Source organism: Miscanthus floridulus, chromosome 10 (assembly GCF_019320115.1).
Source record: "Miscanthus floridulus cultivar M001 chromosome 10, ASM1932011v1, whole genome shotgun sequence".
Taxonomy (NCBI): domain Eukaryota; kingdom Viridiplantae; phylum Streptophyta; class Magnoliopsida; order Poales; family Poaceae; genus Miscanthus; species Miscanthus floridulus.
In genome coordinates, this window is record NC_089589.1 from 128260614 (window position 1) to 128285569 (window position 24956).

The 24956-nt window shown below is 43.8% G+C and overlaps 1 pseudogene; it reads right to left on the reverse strand.

Moving 5' to 3' along the window:
• Positions 1–8313: 8313 nt before the first annotated feature.
• LOC136489585 (probable clathrin assembly protein At4g32285) lies at positions 8314–18142 on the reverse strand (annotated as a pseudogene).
• Positions 18143–24956: the final 6814 nt, after the last annotated feature.

A 24956-nucleotide genomic window follows, 5' to 3' on the forward strand; every position in this document is an offset into this window, starting at 1 on the left:
CAATAAGTGCATGATGACCTATCTGAAGAATGTAATTACAAGGCCAATGACTTGTCTGAAGAATGTTATTAATAGGGAGTACGTATTTGAACCAAATCACAAGTAAAAAACCCTTAGTGTTGAAATCATGCTTTCATGTTACTAAATTTTGTACATCTGATTCCTTAATTTCAAAATGCTTCCTCTGCTTATATAAATATTTTTTTCTTGTTGCAAAATGTCAAAAGTATTTGAAAACTATTCTTATTGTAAAGTTTCATTCATTGTTACTTAATGTTACATTAAGAGGCCATTTGGATCCAAGCTGCTAATTATTAGTGGCTTAGCAGCTAAAAGTAGCACTAGTGGAGCTCATAGCTCAGAATGAACTACCCAATTAAAAAAGCAATTGACTGTTCCCCAAGCTAAATACTACTAGTAGTAACTGTAAAGGCATCCCAATAACTGTCGAAATAGTCAACCTTTTTTCCCAACATGAAATAGAGAATAAAAAAAGCATCACTCCCAATAAACTCCTCTAGCGCTCTCTCTCTATCCAACTTACTTTTATATTCGTGAAAACCATGAAGCTGTTTGATCTTGCATGATCTGTTCTTAGTAATTTTGCCTGCTAGATGTCATTCTGAAGTAGGCTGGCTTGTTCTTGAGGTTGCCATACATCTGTTGAGCATTTCCTCCATTTTGCGCCAGTTATTAACTCTTTATGCTGTACATCATGGTTATTGTTGTGCTAGAAATTTCTGCCGCTGTGTATGCTAGATATGTATCTATTAAAGGTTTCTCTTCCGCAATACACAAAACTAAACCATGATATTATTAGGACATTTGCTACTGACATCTAGCTAGGAACTGTTTTTTTTTTCAAAGAACTGCTTGTCGCTGTTATGGCAACATTGATTGTTTTATTGCTTGGGATGTTGCATGCCAACATTTTTAGTTACCTAAACTGCAGCTATCCACTATCTTAAAATGTCTGTTGTTCAATGAAAGTTGAATCTATCCTTGTAACTATGAGCTAGCTGCTGCTATTGGCTCATTTCTGCTGGTGGTACCTAGTAGTTGATGGTCTGAATGATCATTTGGTGTTTAGGTCACCATTCAACAACCATGTTTTTCCTTTTTCTTTCCTAAGCTTTCTAAGTTCCCCCTGAAGATTGAGCCCCCACCCTTTAAACTATTGCTTCATCAGTTTAAATGACCTGTCTTTAAGAGTACTGAAATGCATAAAAGAACATTTGATTTGTGTGCTTAAAAAATTCCTGCTGGTATAGTTTTGGTTAGAAAAATGTTTTCTTGCTTTAAATGACCTTTTATGTGAACCTAGATAATATAAAAGTTGTAGATAATTTAAGTATCTTTGTTGTCCTAAAAATTTCATGATTTTATCCTATCTTTGCTGCTGCTACTACTACTACTCCTCCTCCTCCTCCTCCTCCTCCTCCTCCTACTCCTCTTACTCCTCCTACTCCTCCTCTTACTACTACCACTCCTTCTCTATTTTTTTTGCTTATGCTGGTGTGTAGTGGCTGTTGCTACTACTACTACTTAACTACTACTACTCCTACCACTACTCCTACTAGTACTCCTCCTGCTCCTACTCCTCCTCCTCCTTCTACTCTCCTCCTCTTACTACTCCTCCCTCTACTTGCTACTCCTACTGCTGCTCTTCTTTCATTGATGCTCCTACTACTACTCCTAAGTGGCTGCTTCTCTTACTCTACTACTACCACTCTACTGCTACACTTACTCTACTCTACTACTTTCTACTTACTACTACTACTTGCTACTCCTAAGTGGCTGCTGCTCTTACTCTACTACTACCACTCCTCTATTTTTTTGCTTATATACTGCTGGTGTGTAGTGGCTGCTGCTGCTGCTACTACTACTACTACTACTACTACTACTACTACTACTACTCCTCCTCCTCCTCCTCCTACTCCTCTTACTCCTCCTACTCCTCCTCCTCTTACTACTACCACTCCTTCTCTATTTTTTTTGCTTATGCTGGTGTGTAGTGGCTGTTGCTACTACTACTACTTAACTACTACTACTCCTACCACTACTGCACTATGTTTGTTAAGCAGCAATTGCTTTTTTTTGCCAAATCTCCCCTCTCCTCTCCTCTCCTTTGTTTTGCCGATGATGAAATTGTCCAAGTACATACATTATATGGAATATGAGCTGATGATCAAGAACTTGTGAGGAACTTGGCATCATTAGCAGCCGCCCCTACATTACCTTCTCCTCTCTTCTCTGTTATGATGCCTTGATGCTCCAAGTTCAAGATCAGATGATGATTGACATGTTTCTGAGGCCTCTACCACTGCTACTTCTCATTTTTTTATATTGTTGTTTTATAGGACTACTTTGGTTTATAGACCTTTTTGATTTCTTATACCTTCTCGTGTACCTAAAGCACACTTTCTTGCATCTTTTAGAACAAAGCGCAAAATAATGTCGCAGACAACAGACCGTGCAGCTCGATGCCCCGAGCATGATGAGCAGCCAACCCTTGAGGAGCAAGCACTAGAGGACCAGCTTACTCAGGAACAGTTCGATAACGAGGTAGAAAAAGATCTAGAAGTGATGCTTACTCAGGAGGAGTGTGACGAGGAGGAAGGCCCTGAAGGAGAGGCTGCTGAAGGCGAAGAAGAAGAGGATGATGAGTTAGAAGAGGGATATGAAAGTCCTGAGGATCCTTTCCCACCTGAAGCAAGAAGGAGGCCAACGGAGGAAGATTTGGACAAGGATTTTGACCCGAACGAGGAGGTAGGGAAGAAGCCTTAGCTTGTAAATTTTGCTAAAGCTTTGGCTGTGTTACCTCTGCTAACACTTTGACCTGTCCTATATACAGGTCCCTCCTGAAAAAAAATGCTATTAGGATGATGGGAGAGTCATTGCGACGTTGGAGGTCGGAGCTTAACACGAAGTATATCCAAAAGGGGTTAACTCCCTTCAACGAGTTCGGCAAAATAACTCCAAGTCAATGGGAGGAGCTCGTGGCTCAGAAGACTTCAGTGGAGGCATTGGAGCTCAGTGCTCGTAACACCGAGCTAGCGAAGAGGAACAAACACCACCATCATCTAGGCCCCGGTGGCTACTATGCCAAGGAAGAGAAGTTTAGAAAGATGGATGAAGAGGCCGCAGCTGCTGGGAATATCGATGTGACGAAGTTGAAGGTACGCTCAAGGAACTGGATATATGCGAGGAGTACAGAACCATCCGGCAGTAATCTTAAGTTTGATAAGCCGGAGACCCAAGAGGCGGTATCAAGGATACTAAAATATGCTGAAGACAAAGAGAAGGGCTCATTCAATCCTTCCAGAGAGAGGGACGAGCTTAGCCTTGGCTTGGGAAACAAGGAGCACACAGGCCGCACCAGGGGGCTAGGGAAAAGGATGACTTGGAAGCAAGGATTCAAAGAGGACATGCACATGTACAAGAAACATGGCCGAGACCGGGAGACTAGTCTTGAGCTCCAAGTGAAGGCTCTAGTTGCGAAGGCGCTGGAGGAGCAAGGAATGTCTATGGAGCCACGTATATTAGTGACGCCACCGGGAGAACTGGCATTAGTTGGCAGCCCTCCAAAAGTTCCTAGCAGCCAAGGTTCCACTGCAGCCACAACCTCAGTCGATCTCATACGGGAACCTACTAGTTGCACCTTGGTGTTTCTTAGCGGCCGGCAGAACACTGTGATGGAGGTGGCAACGGGTGTTGCACATCCTCCCGGTGGCTTACACCACAATAATAACATACTGCCGGACTACACTAGGGTCGAGGTGCATACAGTGAAGCCCGAGTTCATGCAGTGGAGGATAGACTACGCAACTCCCGAGGGGCTGGTGTTACTCGGAGACGTTATGGGGCAGTTCATCCTCTGGCACAAACGGGACATTATATTGACTGCTTCTTCGCCGCCTCCCCCTCTCCCAAGTTTGGAGCGAGTTGTTGAGGCCGGGGAGATATTTTCACCGTCTCGTGACCCCCACATTCCTGAGATGCCACATTCTTCCCCGCCTCCTATCGAGCATGTGCCTGATGAGATGCCACAACCTTCTCCAGCTCGTACCGGGCAAGTGCATCATGAGATGCCATAGTCTTCTCAACAAGCACAACCGATACATGAACAACGAGTGCCTCCTGAAGAAGGTGATGCACAAGAAGATGAGGACGTGCCTGAATGGGAACTCCGAAAGAAGATTCCAATCCACATAAGGCCAGTTTATGTTCCGATCAAAGACGTCTCGTCGGTGTCCAAGTGGTATTCCCATGATCAGTTCAAGCCTGAAAACTAAGTTAAAAAAGTCCCATCATGGGGTTCTGAGGAGGCCGTCAGTAGCAAACTTCACCAAATTGCAAAGCAGTATCCAAATGTTGATGTCATCGAATGGTCAAAGGATTGCCCGAAAAAATATGAAAGAGGCAAGCCCTTCCTACCAAACCGGGACATCCAGCGCCTACCACTTGGAATGAGAAGGTTCCATGATTGGTACTTGCGTGTTCTCCCAACGAGCATAGATATCATACAAGCATGCTTTCCCACCGGCACATTTGGAAGCCCAGCCGGGAAAATTGTCTTTGACTTCAATGACATGCACACATGCTTTCACCTAGGAGAAATGGAGATGAATCTAATTCGCACGTGGTGCCTGTAAGTCCTTGTCCTTCCGATATGATATGAATGTAATCTTTGAATTTTGTTGTAACTAACCCACGCCGTGATTTGTAGAATGCAAGTGCACATTGTCAAACAAATGCCAAGTGTGAAAGCTGGGTATGTAGACCCTCAAGCTATAGCCCAAACAAATTTTAATTACCCTAAACGGTGGACACTGGATGCCAAAGAGCTAGCAGCTGCAAAGACTCTTCGGGAGAAAGAGCGCATCCGTAGTGCGAAGCTAAGGGAAGAGTCCCTTAAGGTTGTGGCATACATTGCTCTGGCTTTCAAAAATCTCCAACAACACTCTACTATATGGCTACCATACAACTTCGAGTAAGTTCAACTATAACTTAAAGCTATGTTCGATATATTTTATTCGATGTAAAAGAGCTTATCTAGTTCTATGATTAAATCCATGCAGCAACCACTGGATTTGTATAGTCGTCGATGTCGGGAAGAGCATGGCATGGGTCTTTGATTCAATAGATAAGGACCCGGCGACATACAAAGACTTCATATCGATTCTCAAGATGTATACATATCGACAATCCTCATTAGCTTATATGTCTGTATACATACTTGTAACGTTCACTTATGCATACTAACAAGTTGTATTTGCTAAAATAATTTGAACAGGGCATTTAGGTTCTATGTCTCTCATCATCACGGAAGGCATGATCCAGCGAGGAAGGAAAAGCTGGCTATAAAAACACTATGTGCGGTAAGTGTAACTTACTTCTTCAGTACTCCGTTACATGGCTGTCAAAAGCATTACCTAATATTTTCATATGCAAAACACACAGTGCCCCAAGCAGAGGCCTAGGAGTGTACATTGTGGATACTATATATGTTCTATGATGAGTAACACCGGTGCCTATAGGAGACACCCCTTAAGGGTAAGTTTGAACCTCTTCACCCGTAGTATAAAAACTTCATAAATGGTATGAAATACTAAACTGAAACTTGTTTTCTTGTAGTGGAGAGAAGAGAAAGGAATGAAAAGAGACCCATACAAGGATGACCAACTCTTAGAGCTCGTCGGCGACCTTTGCAACTTCATATTGGACCAGATTGTACACGTCAGAGGCGCCTACCATGATCGAGAGTCTGACTTAGGTACAAATCCTCAGTACCAACACCTTCGTGAGACTGAAAGGCTAGCTCTAGGACGTTGATAACAATGTGTATGAAATTTGTATATTTAATGATGGATTGTATATATATCATTACGAATTGGACTTGTAATTGTACTTTATATAATACTATTGTGCTTGTATTCGCGTTCGGAACGTTGGTCGCGTGGCGTTCGGCAATGCGAACGCGGTTCGGAACGTTGGTCGCGGGGCGTTCGGCAACGCGGATGCTGGATGGAATACGCAGAAACAAACAGTTCTGGTCGAATTTGAATTGTAAATTTGAATTTTTTTTGGCGGGAAAACGTACTGTAGGGGCGGTTCTAGATTGAACCGCCCCTACAAACAGGTATTATAGAGGCGGCTGGCACTACAGCCGCCCCTACAAATAGATTTGTAGGGGCGGTTGGTTCTTGAGCCGCCCCTACAAATAGATTTGTAGGGGCGGTTCGTAATACCAGCCGTCCCTACAAATCGATTTGTAGGGGCGGCTCAATCACCAACCGCCCCTATAAATCGATTTGTAGGGGCGGCCTGGGAACCGCCCCTACAAATGCATGATTTGTAGAGACGGTTCGGTAGAGGCGGCTGGCCAAACCGCCCCTACAAAGGGTTACCAGTCGCCCCTAAAAATGCTTTTTGTAGTAGTGTGATGGCGTGGTACACCACGCACTCGACGCTCAGGTAGCCGATGGCGTAGAAGAAGGACAGGAAGGTGGCTAGGTACAGTGACTTGCTGTGGAGGTTGAAGGCGCACAGGAAGCAGAGCGTGCACGACAGCAGCGTCCACACCGCAACCGTGCGCCCATGTACGCTGCTCACTGAAAAGCCCATCTCAACAGCTGCTACTCACCTTAAAACTTTCATATACCATGTGAATCGCACAACGCCTGAAATGCAGTGAGAGGTTTCAAAATGACGTTCTAAAATTTATTTTTTTTCTTGATCTTAAATTTTGCAAATGTTTTAAACTCTAAAGATTAGCATCATCTATGTACCATGGTACCAGGTCTACAGTACCCTCCTTTTTTACTACATAATGCAAATATACAACAAATCTGAGAAATATCCTATCAAAATCTGCTAGTGAGTACATAGTGAAGTCTAGAAAACTGAACTATATTTGAGTACATAGTGAATTCTAGAAAACTGAACTATTATCAGACCCATAAGCTAGGCCATCACTTTCCGTGTGGGCCCTGAACCAGCCTGGCACCTGAGTCTTATTCATTGACTGATTGACCACATAGTTGTGGACAGTGACATTGTGCCCTGCTGAATACAAATCAATCAATAAGCCAAACTGGAAAATTTCAAAGGAGAACCTAATAATACATACAGAAAATCAGAAAAAGCCAAAAAAAAAGATCAGATAATAGTTTGCTGACTATTCTTATTTACGAATAATCAATTTACATCAGTTGAACACAGAACTTACATCAAACAGAAGTAGTAAAATATGGTACAATAGCATGTAATATGCTCCTGCTAAAAGAATGAATATACATACAATACATAGCTAGAGGCTATGTGATTTGATGGGGCAGCATGTCGCTTCACCTGCAAAGCAGCACGCAACCGCATGCACTCCACCGGCATGGAAGCGCATGGTTGCACGCTCGGAGCAACATGAAAAGCATGCACCTGCAGTTGCGTCTCCATCGGCTGCAGTTGTGTGCAGTAGTGCCCTGCTGTTGCGCCTCCATCGGCTGCTACAGTAGGCACCGGCACAGCCACAGTAGTGGCCTGCTGTTGCACCTCCCGCAGCTTGCCGCGCCATGCGTCGTGGCGCGGCAGTGCCGCGCCCAGATCCGCAGCGCGGTAGTCCCTGCTACGTCACCGGTCAGCGTTTCGGTCGTCGCCACGTCATTCCTCTTGCCGCGCCACCATACATGACGCAGCACAGGTGTTTCGCCGCGCCATGGAAATAGGCGCGCCCAAAAGTGTTAGTTTTAGAAATAAAATTTAAACAGTGTTAGATTGCAAATTAGTTTAAAAAAGTGTTAAAAATAAAAAAAAAATCACGAAAGGAGAGGGTGCGTGTGGGTCTTCACGCTCGCTGCGAGCCAGGATACAAGTACTTACAAAACGCCAGCGTTGCGTTGCTATGTTTATGCCTCGCTCCATTTATAGGGTAGTGCACAAGAGTTCAAAGTCTGGGCAGGTTTGTAGCTTTTTGGCTAATTAATTAGCCTACTCCCAGTCCACGTCAATTAAACAGTGAGATAATTAGGTAAAGAAATGGCCAAATCAATAAATAAAAGGAACAATTGTATTACTGCACTTGTTTTCAACTCTAACCGCATTGTTGCCCCTGTGTTTTTTTAACTTTGCAGATTTGTTCCTGTTTTTTCACTCCGAAGCTACAGTGTGCCCCAGTTTCTCAACCCTGTGAGCTGCTGGTAAATAATGGACCAAGAAAAAAAATGTTTCGACAAAATAAATGGGAAAGGACGATCCTGCCATCCCCTATCTGCCGCCTCAACTCCCCTTTTCCCGTGACCATGAGGAAGTTGTGCGCTAGGGCTGGCATTGTGGTGCTCGGAGCACGGGGCGGCGCGGCGGGCCGGCGACACGGCAGATCTGCGGCGCCGCGGGCTGGCTGCGCTGGGGCGGCGGGCAGGTAGTGTAGCGAGCGGGCAGTGCGCCGCGGCTGGCCAGTGACGCGGTGGACTAACATTTTTTTGTAAACTAATTTGAAATCTAACACTGTTTAAATTTTATTTCCAAAACTAACACTTTTGGCCGCGCCTATTTTCATGGCGTGGCGAAACGCCTGTGCCGCGCCATGCATTGTGGTGCAGCAAGAGGCATGACATGGCGACGACCGAGACGCTGACCAATGACGTGACAGGGGCTGCCGCGCCGTGGATCTGGGCGCGACACTGCCGCGCCACGGCGCATGGCACGGCAAGCCGCGGGAGGTGCAACGGCAGGGCACTACTGTAGCAGCAGGGCACTACTGCACACAACTGCAGGTGCATGTTGCTCCGAGCGTGCAACCATGTGCTTCCACGCCGGTGGAGTGCATGCAATTACCTGCTGCTTTGCAGGTGAAGGGACATGCTGCCCCATCAAATCACCTAGACTCTAGCTATGTATTGTATGTATATTCATTCTTTTAACAGGAGCAGATTACATGTTATTGTACAGTATTTTACTACTTCTATTTGAATATAAGTTCTGTGTTCAACCGATGTAAATTGATTATTCGTAAATAAGAATAGTCAACAAACTATTATCTGATTTTTTTGGCTTTTTCTGATTTTCTGTATGTTTTATTCGGTTCCCCTTTGCAATTTTCCAATTTGGCTTCCGGGCAAATAATCTAGCTATTTTTTGTTTTTTATTTATTTTTTGTATGTTTTATTTGGTTCTCCTTTGATATTTTCCAATTTGACTTACATAAAAATAATATGGTTATTTATTTGTGTTGTTTGGGTAGTTTTTTTGTTTATTTGATCTAGATCCAAGGGTCAAGAAAATCAAGTGTTGTATGGACCAGAATCACTTGATTTTTTATGGGGCTATTGCGTTCTTGCCCCTACTTTGACGTCCAGGTGTGATTTTACCCCTGCTTTTGTCATCGTTGTGATTGTACCCCTGTTTTTTGAAAACAGGGCTTAAGTTTACCCCTATTCCGTGAACAGCATATAATGGTGTCAAATGGGCTCAGTAAGGACAAGTTTGCCACTGCGAAATTGCCCCTGCTTATTAGAATACATTGTGATTTTACCCCTATTTTACCGACAGCAGGCACGCGCGCTGATCGTGGCAGCGAGGCGCGTCCCGCCCGGCCGCGCTGCCTCAGGAACTGCTCCATGGTCTCGAGGAGCTTGTCATCGACGCGCCTGGCGTCGGGGATGTCGGACAAGCGCGTGACACCGGCATCGTCGCACCAGGCGTAGAAGGCGTGGAGCGCGTCGATTGGCTTGGCGGTGCCGACGTAGGTCTCGAAGGCCTTGGCGCACTTGGGGAAGTCCATGTTGAAGAAGCAGTCGAGGGGGAGCGCGAGGACGAGCGCGACATCATCGTAGACTCTAGACTCTGAAGTTGTCCCTGAGTAGCGGGTGGAGCGCGGCGCGCACGACGCGGCTAGCCCCGGTGGAGCCCGCGGGGCGGCATGCGAGGAGGCGGTCCAGCAGGTGCCGCATGTGGCGCTCGTGGCCCAAGAGCGCCTTCGTGTCCATGTCGGCCATCGCCGCCACCGTGTGCAGTGGTCTCATGATGCGGTCGTCGGCGAAGCGCGGCGCGGGGAGGAGCAGGACGAGGAAGCGGACGCGGTCGAGGTAGGTGGTGTAGGCGCAGACAAAGGCGGAGTGGTCCCACGAAGCCGTGTGCGCCTCGTTGGGGAAGTCGAGGAGCAGCGCGAGCACGGGCTCCCCCGCGCGGCGGCCGGTGAGGGTGGGGCGGAGCAGCTCATGGAGGAACCACGTGTGGCCCTCTCCGTCGGTGTAAAATTTAGGGTGTTAATGTTGTAATACAAGCACAACCGACAGCCACAGTGAACCAGCTTGATGATAGCGACAACCAGGAGGACCCAGTGGTGGATGAATTTCTAGATGTGTTCCTCGATGATTTGCCAGGTATGCCACCTGACCGTGATATTGAGTTTATTATTGAATTATTACCAGGAACTGCACCTATAGCTAAGCGTCCATATAGAATGGGGGTTAAAGAATTAGAAGAACTTAAGAAACAAATTATGGAGTTACAGGAGAAAGGTTTTATTCGTCCTAGTTCGTCACCTTGGGGAGCACCAGTTATATTTGTTGACAAGAAGGATGGTACTCAGAGGATGTGTGTTGACTATCGATCGCTCAATGAGGTTACCATCAAGAACAAGTATCCGTTGCCTAGAATTGATGACTTGTTTGATCAGTTGAGAGGTGCTTGTGTCTTCTCTAAGATTGATCTTCGTTCTGGCTACCATCAATTGAGGATTCGTGCAACAGATATACCCAAGACAACTTTTACTATGAGGTATGGTTTGTATGAGTACACTGTTATGTCATTTGGTTTGACCAATGCACCTGTCTATTTTATGTACATGATGAACAAGGTGTTCATGGAGCTTTTGGATAAGTTTGTGGTGGTATTCGTCGATGATATATTGATATTCTCCAAAACAGAAGAAGAGCATGCTGAACATCTAAGGTTGGTCTTGCAGAAGCTCAGAGAACACAAGTTGTATGCTAAGCGAAGCAAGTGTGAATTTTGGTTGAAGGAAGTTTCTTTCCTTGGCCATGTTGTCTCTAACGGTGGAATTGCAGTAGATCCCGGTAAGGTGAAAGATGTATTGAATTGGAAGCCACCAACAGATGTGGGACAGATTCGTAGTTTCTTGGGATTAGCTGGATACTATAGAAGGTTCATTGAAGGTTTCTCTAAGCTTGCCAAGCCAATGACAACTTTGTTGGAGAAAAATTCTAAGTTTGTGTGGTCCGAGAAGTGCCAGGCTAACTTTGAAGAGTTGAAGAAGAGGTTGACTACAGCCCCAGTATTGGTTTTGCCAGATCTGAACAAAATCTTTTCGATCTATTGTGATGCATCTCGTCAAGGACTTGGATGTGTTCTTATGCAAGAAGGCAGAGTAGTGGCTTATGCATCTCGGCAGTTGAGAAAGCATGAGTTAAATTATCCTACTCATGACTTGGAGTTAGCAGCAGTGGTTCATGCTTTGAAGATATGGAGGTATTATCTTATTGGGCATAAGAGTGACATCTATACAGATCACAAAAGTCTGAAGTACATTTTCACTCAGATAGATTTGAATATGAGACAACGTCGATGGTTAGAGTTGATCAAAGATTATGATTTGGAGGTACACTATCATCCTGGAAAGGCGAACGTTGTTGCCGATACCCTTAGAAGGAAGAGTTATGCTAATGAGGTGCAAGTGACATCGATGTCAAGTGAGTTGTGTGCCGAGTTGAAGCGACTAAATTTAGGCTTTGTCACAAATGCAGTGGAGTTGGTGTTGGAGCCTAAATTAGAGCAAGAAATACATAAGGGTCAGTTACAGGATGCGAAGTTGAAAGAGATAGCGAAAAACATAGTGATTGGTAAGGCACCAGGATTCCATATGGATGACAATGGGACTCTATAGTTTGGGAAAAGACTATGTGTGCCTGAGGATAAGGCTATACGTGAGGCAATTCTTCGTGAGGCACATGAGTCTGCTTATTCTATTCATTCTAGAAGTACTAAGATGTATCTGGACTTAAAAGAGAAGTATTGGTGGTACGGACTCAAAAGAGATGTTGCTGAATATCTTGCTTTATGTGATACCTGTCAGAGAGTCAAGGCTGAACTTCAAAGACCTGCAGGATTGCTACAACCAATGAAGATACTAGAGTGGAAGTGGGAAGAAGTTGGTATGGATTTCATAGTTGGGTTACCACGTACTCAGAGAGGGAATGATTCAATCTGGGTAATAGTGGATCGATTAACTAAAGTTGCTCACTTTATACCGGTCAAGACTACTTATAATGGACCAAGGTTAGCTCAGTTATATATGAAAAGAATAGTTTGTCTACATGGAGTTCCCAAGAAAATTGTGTCTGATCGAGGTACCCAATTTACATCTCATTTTTGGCAGCAAGTACATAGTTCGTTAGGAACCAAGTTGAACTTTAGTACAGCATATCATCCTCAGACAGATGGGCAAACTGAGAGAATTAATCAGATATTAGAGGATATGTTGAGAGCTTGTGCATTGCAGTATGGTACAAGTTGGGACAAGAGTTTGCCTTATGCAGAGTTCTCGTACAACAACAGTTATCAGAAAAGTCTCAATATGGCACCTTTCGAATCTTTGTATGGACGAAAGTGTAGGACCCCGTTGTTTTGGAACCAAACAGGGAAACTCAGGTGTTTGGACCAGATGTATTGAGAGACGCAGAAGAGCAAGTAAGGTTGATGAGGGATAACTTGAGAGTGGCTCAGTCTCGACAAAAGAGCTATGCCGATACTAGAAGAAGGGAATTGGTTTTCAAAGAAGGTGATTATGTGTACTTGAAGGTGTCACCTATGAGAAGTGTGAGAAGGTTTAACATGAAAGGGAAGTTAGCGCCAAGGTATATTGGACCTTTCAAGATTTTAGAGAGATGTGGAGAGGTAGCTTATCAGTTGGAATTACCCGAGAGTTTGACAGGTGTACATGATGTGTTCCATGTATCTCAGCTAAAGAAGTGTTTGCGTATACCTAAAGAGCAGATACCGTTAGAGGAGCTTACAGTTAAGGAGGATCTCACATATGAGGAGTTTCTGGTAAGGATTTTAGAGATGGCAGAAAAAGTCACAAGGAGCCGAATTATAAAGATGTGTAAGGTACAGTGGAATCGGTATGCCGAGGATGAGGCTACTTGGGAAAGAGAAGAGGATCTAAGGAAAACATACCCATAGTTATTTGAGTAAGCATCGTCCGAATCTCGAGGATGAGATTCATTTCAAGGGGGTAGAATTGTAACACCCTAAATTTTACAACAATTGAAACTAGAGAAAAATTGATTTACTAAGCATTTTTGTGAGCATTTAAATTTAGGAAGAATAATAAAGTTTACCAAATTAAAATTTAATTTAGGTTAACAACAATGAATGTGCATTCATGCTGCTGCATATCAATTTTTGGAATGGTTTGATTTGAACTCAAGTTTGAAGTCGATTTGAATTCTTGCTTTCAAAATTGCTTTGGAAAGAAATTGGAAAAAAAAGAGTAGAATCCCTCCTCCTTCCTCTTTTCGGCCCAAAGGCCTGCTGCTGCCGCGGCCCATAGCTTTTCCCCGCGTCGCCTGCGCCTCTCTCTGCTCCGCTCGGCCCACTCCAGAGCCGGCACGCGCTCTTCTCCGCTTGGGCCGAAGCCAGGTCTCCCCGGCCCAGTCGCGCAGCCCAGTTTCGCTGGCCCAGCCGCTCTCGCTGGCCCGCACAAGTCTCCCTCCGCCGCTGACCAGCCGGGCCCCCAAAGTCCGGAGCTGCTACGATCTTCGGTGCCGTGACGCCCAAGTGTTCGGCCCCATAAATAGCGCCGCACCCCTCCTCTATCCCCTATCCCATCCGGCGGCCGTTTTTCTTCGCCCCGCAAGCTGCATCCGCCTAACCTAGCACCGCTGCAAGCTTGGAGTACCGCCGTCGTTCGTCGAGCACCGCGCCTCCGTTGTTGGTTCCCGGTCCTCCGTTTCGGGTCCGGTGAGATCCCCTTTCCCTCCTCTCTCTCCCGGTACTTTTCTTTGGTCGAATAGTGCACTGGAGGTCGAGATCCGAGAGCTTCAGCATGCCGGCCATGGCGCCGACGTCGGAGGCTTGCCGCCGTCACTGTTCCAGTGCCCCTCTCTCTCTATTCCCGCCGGTCCGGTTTTCAGCCGTCGGTTTCTAATCCAACGGCTCAGATCTAAAGATACCCTTTCGATGCCGACTTTGCAGTTACACCCTTATAATTACTTTGGTGTTAACCCGTGGTCCTTTGCACGTTTCACAGTTTATGTTTCTTTCTTTCGAAAGCGTATTTTCGTTCGGTTGGACTGAAATATGTTTTCAATTATTTATAGTTTTGCCATTCAACTTGTTTAAGCCATAATTTCTCCGTTTTAACTCTGATTTGATCCGTTCAAGTTGGTTTAGGTTCGTAATTAAGTAATCTACATGTTTATGCTACTGTAAAGTAGATTTCCAACTTTTATAATTCGAGCTTAGATCTAATCTATTATATGCCTATAGGAAATCTTGTATAATTCATAACTTCTCCGTTTTAGATCCGATTGTTGCGATCTTCACGTCCGTGTGTTCGTAGCGAGACGTAGATTCATTTTCCAAACTTTTCATCTTGATTCTTTGCTGTTGGTGTACTGTTCTAATCTGTAGCCTTGTTTGCTTTGCATGATTGCTCCTGGATGCTTGTATGTTGCTATGGTTATCGAGTATAGATGGTGAGCAGTTCTCGACAAGTTAAGGGTACAACTTTGACGAGCAGGACCAGCAGGAGTACGTTGCTCAAGGCAAGTATAGCATGGGATCATCCTTGTTTCCTGTTCACTTTAATTCATTAAATTCATGTTGCATGTGTCATCTTGATAGGGATTTCGTAGAATTGAACTACTACCTTGTCACCTATGGGTTATGCATTTGGGTAGCTTTGCTAGTGCTCAATTAAACCATGATCTTGTAACTTGACTAATGGTATATGCAATAAACATTAAAACGTGACTTTTTAGCAACATGGAAATAGGGGCTGGAGTGTTTAGCTACTTTCTAAGTGCTTCAGATTTCTCTCCCTAAGGACTTATCTGTAAGTGATCATCCGGGACTTACAGTACAGCTGTGAGGGCTACATGGCTCTGGCTTTAGCTTAGTATGAGGACCTTTTCTAGCTTGTTAGTGGTTACCTTTATGGCGCAAGAGGGGTGTGTTCCGGGTTGGATATAGTGCGGCCTCTGTCCGTTAGTGTATAGGCTACGCGTCATTGTGCCTGTCGGAAGGGGAGCTCTACATTCGTAGGCCACAGAAACCTAGCGGCCCTAACTTGTTAGATGAACCTTTGAAAGGCTTCATAGTGACCCTGCCTGCTCACCTTGAAAGTGTTTTGGGAGTTATAAACCCGGGCATATGGGTATCATGACTCACAGTGAAAGTGTACAACCTCTACAGAGTGTAAAACTGGTATATCAGCCGTGCTCATGGTCACGAGCGGCCTTGGAACCCTTATGGAATAGATGATCACTAGGTAATATCTTTTTATGCTATTCATTAATCATGTTTACATTTGATCATGTGTTTTGCAATGGGAATTGAAACAACTTGATGCTACTCATAAGCTAAAATTGTGACAACTAAAAGCTGAACGCTGTTAAACCTGTGTCTAGCCTTTTGAGCCTCATGAACCCCGTGTTACACTTGTTGAGTACGACATGTACTTACGCTTGTTTATTTTCATTATTTGGATAAAAATCCTGGATGGGTAACAAATGACTATGGGTATGATGATTTTCCTGAGGACTACTAGACTTGTGGTCAACTAGTCGACATCCCTGTGAATTAGAGCTTCCGCGAGAGATCTTTTATTTATTTCTGCTATACTTATGTAATAACTCTATCTTATTCGTGATGTAATAAACATTGGAGATGATACTATTCATGATTTGTCGGCTTGTGTGTGAGACTGATCTCTGGGCGCACATAAGGTTTTGCACCCCATTTTATCCCTAAAATTGGGTGTGACAGTCGGCGTCCTCAGTAGGGTCGGGGTCGTCGGCGGCGGCGGCAAGGCGGTGCAGGAGCGCAAGGCACTTGGCGGCGACGACGTAGTTGCGGGTCCTAGAGAGGCGGCGGGCGATATAGGCGACGCAGGCGGGCGCCGCGCCCGTGGCGGACGCGAGGCAGAGCACCTCCCGCGCGTGGCAATCGTCCAAGGTCGCGTCGTCGTGGGAGGTGGCGCGCACGATGGCCACGTCGAGGTCTGGCGCCATGGCGCCCGTCACCCGCGCGATGCCGATGGTCGCCTAGTCCTTGACTGCGCCCAGCACCCTACGGATGGATATGGTAGCGGCCGAGCCGGGCGCCCAGCACCCTGCGGATGGATATGGTAGCGGCCGAGCCGGGCGCCGGCCTACTACTGCTTCCGGTGCTCCTTCTGTTGGGGTCTTGGGGATGTGGAACGAGAGAGCTAGAGATGATACGGAAGAGGATGGGGGGATTGGGAGGGTAGGAGTGAAGGGTTTTGTTGTTTTTTTAATTTTTTTATATTCTAGATACAACTAACGGAGTTAAAAGTAAGTGTAAACTGAGCCTTAGTAGTTACAAAGTAGGGGTAAAATCACAACGATGAAAAAAACAAGAGTAAAATCATAATTGGACATCAAAGTTGGGGCAAGAACACAATATTCCCATTTTTTATCTGTTCCCGATCGGGTGTTGGGGCGCCGTCCAACACTAGAGTGTCACGGCTCCCAAAATCACTCACCCCATGGGTAGAGAATTTTCAACGGTCAGTAAACAAAGCGCAAAACTGAGCAACCGAGTGACCATAGCTCCACGGAAAAACAACTCTTCCAGCAATCAAGATATCATATATCAAAAACTAATTTTTAACAGACTTCTCTGTTTTCTAGTAAGCATACATATATAGATATTTCTCAACCGTTAAAAAAAAACCCCAACATATCATCAGTACTCAAAGAGTCATACTCTAAGTCGCCTCTGTTAGGAATCAGGATAAATACGAAAGCCAATTTAGCAGGGCTTCTTTCTCTCTCTAGAGGTTGTTTACAAGTCAAATCCCAGTTTTCATGTGAAATCTCAGCTAACCCACACAACACCAGTACACCACATGTGAAACATTATTCTTTTTGCTGTTGTACCAAATGGTGCCTTTTGCCTTCCTAATTGTGAATCAGACCCGCATAGAAGTTTGTTGAGATCATAAAAAAAGGTCTCCCCACCATCCCTAAGTGGTGCTAGTTTTGGTGTACTTTAGTCAACAGCTGCTACTCACCTTAAAACTTTCATATACCATGTGAATCGCACAACGCCTGAAATGCAGTGAGAGGTTTCAAAATGACGTTCTAAAATTTATTTTTTTCTTGATCTTAAATTTTGCAAATGTTTTAAACTCTAAAGATTAGCATCATCTATGTACCATGGTACCATGTCTACAGTACCCTCCTTTTTTACTACATAATGCAAATATACAACAAATCTGAGAAATATCCTATCAAAATCTGCTAGTGAGTACATAGTGAAATCTAGAAAACTGAACTATATTTGAGTACATAGTGAATTCTAGAAAACTGAACTATTATTAGACCCATAAGCTAGGCCATCACTTTTCGTGTGGGCCCTGAACCAGCCTGGCAGCTGAGTCTTATTCATTGACTGATTGACCACATAGTTTGGTTGAGTGGACAGTGACATTGTGCCCTGCTGAATACAAATCAATCAATAAGCCAAACTGGAAAATTTCAAAGGAGAACCTAATAAAACATACAGAAAATCAGAAAAAGCCAAAAAAAAAGATCAGATAATAGTTTGTTGACTATTCTTATTTACGAATAATCAATTTACATCAGTTGAACACAGACCTTACATCAAACGGAAGTAGTAAAATATGGTACAATAGCATGTAATATGCTCCTGTTAAAAGAATGAATATACATACAATACATAGCTAGAGGCTATGTGATTTGATGGGGCAACATGTCGCTTCACCTGCAAAGCAGCACGCAACCGCATGCACTCCACCGGCATGGAAGCGCATGGTTGCACGCTCGGAGCAACATGAAAAGCATGCACCTGCAGTTGCGTCTCCATCGGCTGCAGTTGTGTGCAGTAGTGCCCTGCCCTGCTGTTGCGTCTCCATCGGCCGCTACAGTAGGCACTGGCACAGCCACAGTAGCGCCCTGCTGTTGCACCTCCCGCAGCTTGCCGCGCCATGCGCCGTGGCGCGGCAGTGCCGCGCCCAGATCCGCAGCGCGGTAGCTCCTGCCACGTCACCGGTCAGCATTCCGGTCGTCGCCACGTCATTCCTCTTGCCGCGCCACCATACATGACGCCGCACAGGCGTTTCGCCGCGCCATGGAAATAGACGCGGCCAAAAGTGTTAGTTTTAGAAATAAAATTTAAACAGTGTTAGATTGCAAATTAGTTTAAAAAAGTGTTAAAAATAAAAAAAATCACGAAAGGAGAGGGTGCGTGTGGGTCTTCACGCTCGCTGTGAGCCAGGATACAAGTACTTACAAAACGCCAGCGTTGTGTTGCTATGTTTATGCCTCGCTCCATTTATAGGGTAGTGCACAAGAGTTCAAAGTCTGGGCAGGTTTGTAGCTTTTTGGCTAATTAATTAGCCTACTCTCAGTCCACGTAATTCTTGCACAAATACTTTTTTAGCTGCTGACCCATAATTCGGTGGAAAAATTTATCTGTCAAGCAAGCCTAAAGAGGCTAGTGGTAGAGGCCCCAAAACTACCAATAAGGCAAACATCCTCATTCAGCCAGGAAAAATAACGGCAACAGAAAACTAGAGCTACTAAAAAAGTTAACAACATTTTCCTTTCTGATTTACTAAATGAACAACAAAGTATATGTGCATGTCAGTTACTCCGGGACATAGATCTGGGGTAACAATGCCATAGCTGCCTTCTCATGAGCTACTAGGATTGCATTCCATCAGCCATCAAGACATAGTAGTTCTCAGTGCACAGAGTCTTTTGACATGCTTCCATAGGTTGCATACTATTTCATCCTACCGTGACTAAACCCGTGGCAGATCCAGAGTATGTCTAGCCAAAAAACTAATATACAACACAGTATAATCCAATACAAATTTTGGTACAAGGTTTGAAACACGAGTTGTGAATAGCAGGCAGGCTTGACGACAGGACATACACAGCTAGCATCAGATTGCAAAACGTAATTTGCTGAGAGAGAAGCAGAGCACTGCTCCATGTTTCAGTTTTCAGTACTCACTGCCAATTAATTTTTGTATTCCTTGTGTCAGAGAAAAAATAGCATCATAGCATTGCAGAAGTACCACTTAAGCAAATCACTCATCAATTTTTCTATGTTTGTAAAACACCAAAGGAAACTGTCATTTTGCTTCAGTCCTGGCTGTGCTGAATTTTTTTCTAGCTAAACATCTGCTATGTTGCGTATCTTGGTAATTCAGATGCACTGTTGGCCAACTAAACAATACCCCGATTGTAATCCTTGGTACATGTCATGGGTGTGGATGAAGGGGGGTATGAGCCAGCATGTCCATGAACCACCCCCTCATGTACAGAAGGAGACTGGATTAGTTTGGTTAGAGAGTTAAGATTAAAAATGGGATTGTTAGCTAGATACAAGATAAGGTTGTTAGCTCCAGGCTTTTACCATCAGGATTGGATTTATTAGCTTATATAAGGCTATGGCAGTCTCCTCATTTGATCAAAACAAGAATCAGTCCATCTAATTTCTCATCTACATCTGTACTTCTATTTCATCATGATCCAGTTTCTCATCCTTAATAACTGATTCCACCCAGGACACTTATCTCAACTCTGACTATGACAGTACATCACTAGGGTCTAGGAACACTGAGCACGAAACAAAGTAAGAAAACAGGGGTGTATAGTGCTATTTACTAAGAGAGGACATTCAATAAGTTCATCAAATGCATATCTCTGCTTGAATCAAACAGTGTGTGTAGTCTGAACATTTGAACAGAGTATAAAATCTTGTATATCGACATGCATTGAATATATGACTCACACATCATCATCTAGCATAACAAGTTCAAACAAGTGCTTGCTAAATCTCTCCGACTAATAAGGTCATAGTTGACTAAGCTTTTCGATACAAGTGATCCATGTTGAGACTGCAGAGTTTCAAAATGACAACTTGTAACAACTATTTCTAGTGTCTATCAGAATTCCGGATTTTTGGAAATTCAAAGGAATAGCAAGTTCGGGGATTGCATTTAGTCAACACACCTTAAATCAATTAAAAAGGATTCATGCTTATGCTAAAGCTGTCGCTTTTCCACTAGTATTCTAGTTAGTCAAAGAGTACTAAAAACAATAACAAGTACTAAACTGATGAATCATCATACGAATGAATGAATTGGCAACATGGAAGAACAAAGATGGTACTAGATCGACAGGCAGCAGATAGTAGTAGTACACAGTTGCCATCTCCTAGCATAACAAGTTCAGATAAGTACTTGCAAAATCTCTATGACTAGTGACGTCATCGTAGACTAAGCTTTTCAGTATAATTGATCCATGGAGAGACTACAAAGCTACAAAATGGTCAGGTTTTGGAAACTTAAAGCCTACCAAGTTCGGCTATTGCATCGTGTAGTAGTACAGAACTTAGCTTGTCAACGCACCAAAAATCAAATTTAAAAGATTCATGCTCATGCTAAAGCCGTCTCTTTTTCATTGGCATTCTCGTTAGTCAAAAAGAGAACAAACTAGTACTTACTGAACTGGTGAATACATACTCCATATGAAGAATTGGAAACATCTTGGAAGAAGAAAACAGTACTGACTAATAGTATGGCATTAGATTCATCAGGATAAGGTACTCAAACCATTAGGGGCTGTTACTACTGGAAGTCAATTCCTTGAGCATTGGGTAAAGCATTGGGTAAACCAATTTGCCAAGCATGCAACGACCATTTACGCAAATAAGCACACAAGCATTGACAAACCAAGGCAATGCACATTGGGTAAAGCATCAGGAACAAGTGATGGAGCAGCAAGCAGCAAGCAGCGAGCAGCAGCAGTGGTGGATCCGAACCTGTCAGGTGTAGGGGAAGCTGTGGAGGAGCGTGGAAACGGTGGAGGTGGGCGGATGCCAGAGAGCATGGGCAGCCGGGCCGCCCGCCGTTGGAGGTGTGTGGATGCTGGACCCTAATGGGCACCGGGGCCGCTAGCCGGGGGATGGAGTGTGGACGCTAGGTTAGGAGCGTGGACGTCGGAGAGCTCGGGCACCGTGGCCGCTCGCCGGGGGAGGGAGCACAGATGCCAGAGCGCACGAGCACCTGGGCCACGGGAGGGCGGGGAGCAGGCCCGCGGCACCTCAAGGTTGGAAACGAGATGGTAGCGAACCGGGTCGTGGATGTGGACGGCACGGCCGCAAACCCTAACTTGCTTGGCGGCCCGGGGGATGGAGCGGGTTGGCGGAGCTCGAGGTCGGGGATGGGGAGGAGGCGGCGGGTTGGCCGGCCGGGGGCTCTAAAACCATAGCCACCGTGGAGATGGGGCGTGCGGCATCGTGGTGGCCCAGGGATGTCGAGCTGTGGCCCGGGGGTGCGGATAGCGGGCGCCGGCGTCGGGAGAGGTCCAGGAGGCGGCGGCAGTGGGGCGCCGACGAAAACTTGGCAGCCTAACGACGTTGGGAGGAAGAAGAGAGCGCCCAACACTTACGAAATTTTGGCCCCCGAGCGCCCGTGCTTATATACCCAGGATGATTTGTAGGGGCAGCTTAAAACACCAGGTTCCTAATCTAGCCGGCCCTACAAATATTTTCCATTTTATTAAATTATTAATTATGTATTTTTTGTATCAACAAAACACAAAGTAAATGTATATAATATGTTGTATTATTCTCTATATGCACAAATATATGTAAACAATATAGAAAACAAAAAAAAATCAAAAATTAAAAATTTGAAAGAGTCATGTGACTTTGTTTGTACGATTCAAAATTTGAAATTCAAACTATTACAACTTTAAACAACATTTTGAAAGAGTATATGATTTCAACTAACAAAGTCATGAACGTAAAAGTTGTTGAACTCATCACTATCTACAACTTTTATTTTGGTCACTTCTTTATTTGACAAAGTATTAGTAAACATTGTTCACAAGTTCACATATCACTCATAGTTTCATAAACTATATAAGAGACATGTTGATTTATGAACAATGTTTACTATCACTTTGTCAGATGAAGAAATAACCAACATAAAAGTTGTAGATCTTGATGAGTTATACATATTTGGTATTCATCACTTTTTCAGCTGAAATCATTTGGCGTTTCAAAATCTTGTTAGAACTTGTCATTTTTTTAAATTTGAAAATTTGAATTGCTCAAACTTTGTCAAACGAAAAGAATGATCAAATCAACACAGTAACTTAATAGGGCATGACTTTAGAAAAATTTAGGAAACAAATCATCACATTTGGAGTTAGTATGAGGGAGAAAGACTAGTTACAAAATTTACCCATAGATTAAAAAGAAAAATCACAACTGTTTATGATGATCAATGATGAACAGGTATGATTTCTCTTTTTAATCTGTGGCCGAAACTTGTAACTAGTTTTTCTCCCTCATACTAACTCCGAATATGATGTTTTTTCCTAAATTTTTCTTAAATCATGCTCTATTATTTTAGTCGGTCATCTATCTTTGTCACTAATTTTGGATAATTTCAAATTTCGATAGGAGCTGTGCTTCTATCTCTGTTCGTCACATCCGGATTCTTCTTTTCATAGATGACGCGTATGTTTTTCACTATTCTGTACACGTGTTCTCCGTTATGACGTCTCTCTAGAGGGGGTTCAATCTCTAGGGTGTTGTCATAAAATCTATAGAACAATTTGCTGCGGTTCTTGTGACTTGTCTTTAAGAAGCGCCAGTTTCTTAGGTAAACTATCTTCTTGGATGCATGCAGGAACACCCATGTAGCACCATCCAAGCAAACTAAGCACCCCATCTTCTCTTTGATTTGTCTAGATAAAGCAAACAGCGTGGGGTAATCATTGGTAGTAACAAATATTATTGCTCTACATATGAAGTCCTCCTTTCGGAACGCATCGTACATCGGCTCCACATGCCTCCACAGCCTATCCATTTCTTGCATCAAAGGCTCGAGAAACACGTCTATATCAATGCCTGGTTGTTTAGGGCTAGAAATAAGAATAGTGAGGAGAAGGTACTTTACAGGGATAAATAATTATATTCTTACGGTTCTTGCAACCTTTACAGGGATAAATAATTGTATCCTTATTCTCTGTCAACGTCGTTGCATGCTTCTCTGTGGCTTCAATAAATTTATCCACCTCTTCACAGAAACCTGCCTTGAACCTTAACGAACCATACATCCAAGAGTTCCTGTACTCCATCTTTTACAACAACAACAAAAAAACATTAAAGGACTTCTTATTCAGATATATATAAAAATGAATCAAATTAATAATTACTTAATAATAATTATATATACTTCAGATATATATGAATATAAATCAAATATAATTACATGAAGCAAACAAACATACCATGGTAGAGAAAAATTAATTAATGTCCTATTTATCCATAAATAATTAAAATACATATTTGTTGATTATAATAAACAATTTCAAAGATAATAATTAGCAATAATTAATATTTTACCCAATATCTTTCATGCAAACCCTAATCCAATTTCATCAAACATAAATTTACAAAAATGAAATTAATAAAAAAACCAAACCCAAGATTTAGATCTAGATCTACATGCACATGAAACATCCATAAAACTAACTAATTGTTCACTAAAATCAAAAAAACATGGACCAAATAAGGGTATAATCTTGTTCCCCTACCTAATTTACCCTAGTACATTCAAAACTTGAGTCTAATTTGCTTCATATGTAGCTCAAGCACCATAGAATTGAGAGAAAAGTAAAACTCAAATTACTCACTAACCAACCATTAAAACTTAAAAAAAAGTGTGGAATAGTATTTTCTTACCTTCTACAACCTCTCCACCAAAGGATTTGAGACCAAAACCTTCCCTCCTTAGTAGAGCAATTTTTGGAAGGTGTCCAAGGCCTCCCAAGCCTTTTTTTCTCGGGTATGAGTGAGTGACCCGAGGAGAAAGAAGGGGGCTATAGCCTTTTGTACGTGAAGCATTTGTAGGGGCGGCTGGTGATTGAGCTGCCCCTACAAATCGCAACACCGGGGGCGGCTGGTGAGTGAGCCGCCCCTATAAATCGACCCATTTGTAGGGGCGGCTCGTATCACCAGCCGCCCCTACTGTGCCATTTGTAGGGGCGGCTGGTCTCGTGGGTCCCGAGCACGCCCACTGTAGGGACGGTTCTATCACCAGCCGCCCTTATAAAAAAATTATTCCGTTGCTACAAACGTTTTTTTGTAGTAGTGGAACAAAGGTGTGCATGCCTCACATGGAAGGCCGAACCTGGACTTTAGGGCCTAATAAAGTGTCCAAGCTGCATAAAATTACATACTAACAACTTGGGAACAAATGTGAGCATGCCTCACGTGGAACACTGAACCTGGACTTGTAAAATTACATACTAACAACTTGCCAACAACTGCGCGCATGCGTGCGTCACGTGGAACATCCAACCTGGACTTCCAAACAATAAGAATGAATAGACCCGCTCTCAAAAATCTATATATCCTAGATCGAGCTGACATGTACAGACCTGCTGCTCCCTTTTCCCATTTGATTGACACCATGGCCGTACAATAACTAGTGACGGTTCGGATACACTATTTTTCCTGCGGCCACGCAATTATATAGGCACAACCAGTGATGCTCCATTATCGATACACATCATGTAACTAGAACAAGCATGAATAATCTATTATTAGTGCCGGCTACAAAACCACCATGGATACATGCTCTCCTAGTGGCGGCACAAAAACCGGCAGAAAGGAAGGGTTTGGACTGTAGTAGCGCG